This window comes from Glycine max, chromosome 3 (genome assembly GCF_000004515.6).
Source record: "Glycine max cultivar Williams 82 chromosome 3, Glycine_max_v4.0, whole genome shotgun sequence".
Taxonomy (NCBI): domain Eukaryota; kingdom Viridiplantae; phylum Streptophyta; class Magnoliopsida; order Fabales; family Fabaceae; genus Glycine; species Glycine max.
The window spans coordinates 35,296,187-35,299,906 of record NC_016090.4 but is presented as its reverse complement, the minus strand read 5'-3'; the positions used below and the strand labels follow the sequence as shown (position 1 = coordinate 35,299,906).

General features: G+C 31.7%; 1 long non-coding RNA gene across 5 annotated transcripts; it reads left to right on the top strand.

The window, feature by feature from the left end:
* Positions 1–204: 204 nt before the first annotated feature.
* LOC113001166 (uncharacterized) lies at positions 205–3,720 on the top strand. 5 transcript variants are annotated; one of them, XR_005890722.1, is made up of 11 exons: positions 205–1,172; positions 1,255–1,324; positions 1,570–1,899; positions 1,997–2,071; positions 2,299–2,373; positions 2,473–2,494; positions 2,675–2,750; positions 2,859–2,928; positions 3,042–3,183; positions 3,335–3,388; positions 3,493–3,720. It is a non-coding gene; the product is annotated as an uncharacterized lncRNA (long non-coding RNA). The 5 variants fall into 5 exon arrangements; XR_005890723.1 differs by having other exon boundaries at positions 208–1,644; positions 1,745–1,899; XR_005890724.1 differs by having other exon boundaries at positions 205–1,899; positions 3,256–3,388.

The window sequence follows — 3,720 nt, the reverse complement described above, 5'->3', positions numbered from 1 at the left end:
AACAGGTCAAGGACAACCACAAGATTTGAAGAAGTAAGTGTTCCTCTCAGCTTTGTAAACATTTGTATGAGTATTTCTTGGTTTCAATGGTTGTGTATTTGAAAAATGTAGCTATGGAGAGTATCATGTAATTTTGCATCTATGATTTACAAAGCTAACGGAACTGTTATTCTACAATCTGATTTTTCACTTTAATTATTATTATTATTATTATTATTATTATTATTATTATTGAAGTCAAGTGACCATGACTATGCTAGGGTGTTGCCTAGGATATTTGCGTGATTCAAATTTGTCACCATGAGCAGGTCAGGACAACCACGGGATTTGAAGAAGTAAGTGTTCCTCTCATTTTTCGCTTCAATTTTATTTTATTTGAATTTTTCATGCTCTGGCACACTAGCTCATCTTTTTTGTTTTTGGGATTTGGCAAGTACATGCACAAGAAATTTCAGAGTAAGTCTGTTTTTTCACTTCAATTTTATTTTATTTTAATTTTTTCATGCTCTCTTACACTCACTGTGTATTAATCTGTAATTATCTTTTTTGTTTTAGGGATTTGGCAGGCACATGCACAAGAAATTTTATAGTAAGTCTGATTTTTCACCTCAATTATTATTATTATTATTATTATTATTATTATTATTATTATTATTATTATCACTACTCAAGTCAAGTGATCATGACTATGCTAGGGTGTTGCCTAGGATATTCCCGTGATTCAAATTTGTCACTATGACGGAACTGTTATTCTACAATCTGATTTTCCACTTTGATTATTATTATTATTATTATTATTATTATTATTATTATTATTATTGAAGTCAAGTGACCATGACTATGCTAGGGTGTTGCCTAGGATATTTGTGTGATTCAAATTTGTCACCATGAGCAGGTCAAGACAACCACGGGATTTGAAGAAGTGTTCCTCTCATTTTTCACTTCAATTTTATTTTATTTGAATTTTTCATGCTCTGACACACTAGCTGATCTTTTTTGTTTTTTGGGATTTGGCAAGTACATGCACAAGAAATTTCAGAGTAAGTCTGTTTTTTCACTTCAATTTTATTTTATTTTAATTTTTTCATGCTCTCTTACACTCGTTGCGTATTAATCCGTAATTATCTTTTTTTTGGGGGGACTCGACCGGCACATGCATAAGAAATTTCATAGTAAGTCTGATTTTTCACCTCAATTATTTTTATTTTTATTATTATTATCATTACTCAAGTCACGTGATCATGACTATGCTAGGGTGTTGCCTAGGATATTCCCGTGATTCAAATTTGTCACTATGAGCAGGACAACCACAAGATTTGAAGAAGTAAGTGTTCCTCTCAGCTTTGTAAACATTTGTATGAGTATTTCTTGGGTTTAACGGTTGTGTATTTGAACAATGTAGCTATGGAGAGTATCATGTAATTTTGCATCTATGATTTACAAAGCTGACGGAACTGATATTCTACAATCTAACTTTTCACTTCAATTATTATTATTATTATTATTATTATTATTATTATTATTATTAATATTATTATTATTGAAGTCAATTGACCATGGCTATGCTAGGGTGTTGCCTAGGATATTTGCGTGATTCAAATTTGTCACCATGAGCAGGTCAGGACAACCACGAGATTTGAAGAAGTAAGTGTTCCTCTCATTTTTTGCTTCAATTTTATTTTATTTGAATTTTTCATGCTCTGGCACACTAGCTGATCTTTTTTGTTTTTTGGGATTTGGCAAGTATATGCACAAGAAATTTCAGAGTAAGTCTGTTTTTTCACTTCAATTTTATTTTATTTTAATTTTTTCATGTTCTCTTACACTCGCTGCGTATTAATCCGTAATTATCTTTTTTGTTTTGGGGATTCGACCGGCACATGCGTAAGAAATTTCATAGTAAGTCTGATTTTTCACCTCAATTATTATTATTATTATTATTATTATTATTATTATTATTATCATTACTCAAGTCAAGTGATCATGACTATGCTAGGGTGTGGCCTAGGATATTCCCGTGATTCAAATTTGTCACTATGAGCATGTCAGGACAACCACAAGATTTGAAGAAGTAAGTGTTCCTCTCAGCTTTGTAAACATTTGTATGAGTATTTCTTGGTTTTAACGGTTGTGTATTTGAACAATGTAGCTATGGAGAGTATCATGTAATTATGCATCTATGATTTACAAAGCTGACGAAACTGTTATTCTACAATCTGATTTTTCACTTCAATTATTATTATTATTATTATTATTATTATTATTATTATTGAAGTCAATTGACAATGACTATGCTAGGGTGTTGCCTAGGATATTTGCGTGATTCAAATTTGTCACCATGAGCAGGTCAGGACAACCACGGGATTTGAAGAAGTAAGTGTTCCTCTCATTTTTCGCTTCTATTTTATTTTATTTGAACTTTTCATGCTCTGGCACACTAGCTGATCTTTTTTGTTTTTGGGATTTGGCAAGTACATGCACAAGAAATTTTAGAGTAAGTCTATTTTTTCACTTCAATTTTATTTTATTTTAATTTTTTATCTAAATTGCTAGATATTATGTAAATTGCTAGATATTTTCATTTGGGCATCTTTCATATTATGTAAATTGCTAGATATTTTCAGTTTTTATATGGCAAGGTCAAGGCATTTATCTATCTTTGTTGCTTCTTCAGAACAGTTTCTACCGGTATTAGTGGTGCAAGCTACTACACTGGAACTTTCAATACTGTCAATCGCTCCGGATGGAAGGTATGTTGTTGTGATGGCATTTGCTTTTGCTTCTATTTGCCTGGTGCTTATACTTTTTCTATGCCTTCTTGCATAGTGTTTCGTAATAATTATTTTATTTTTTTCCAGCCATTCTGGCTGCCACGTAATAGAGCAGTTGCCAGAAGAATCCAGAACATGCGATGGAGAGCTGATGGTGGTCTGTGATAGATTATTCAATTTTTGTGATCTTGAAACTAAATTTCTTTGCGTTGCTCTATTTTCCCTTTTTTTTGCTAAATCATGTTCACATATTGGCTGATATTAATGTAGTGTTGCAGTCTTTGATATATCGAATTGGTTGCCTTGAGCAGCCAGTGTTAACATGCATACACGGGAAATGATCCTGGAAGGAAATTTTTGCTTGATGGAGAGGTCACTATTGACACAATGGCAGATGATGTGGAATTCACAGGTTAGATTTTGGAAATCCAAAGGAACGTCGATAACTAATCACTTACTAATTTGAAGTTTTTTTTTAAAATAGTGTTGATTGAAGCTCATTAAAATGTGTACATTTTTTGTTGCGGAGCTGCCTTCTCTTATTTTTAAAACTTATCATCTAGATTGTGACGGATAGTTGGACAGAGAATGCTGTCAATGGGCTGATGGGCAAGCAGGTATCAGTTTCATCTTATACATTTGTTAACCATGATTCATATTATTTTTTTCCCATTCAATGTTATTATATTCTGTGTTATGAAATTTTGGGTACTATATGCAGAACATGGTTATGACCGGACTGAGTTTTTGAAGCTCTCTAATAGAATAAAGTACACAATTCGAACTTGGTATCTTCTATAATTTGAGGAGTTGATGGTATCTATTTTTTGATTTGTCTGACATAATCATAGTTATTTTTAAGTTGTTGTAGATCCTTTATGTAATTTATTTTTTGAATTATGTTATGGAGTTCAGATTATATATATATATTTTTATTTACATGGAAAAA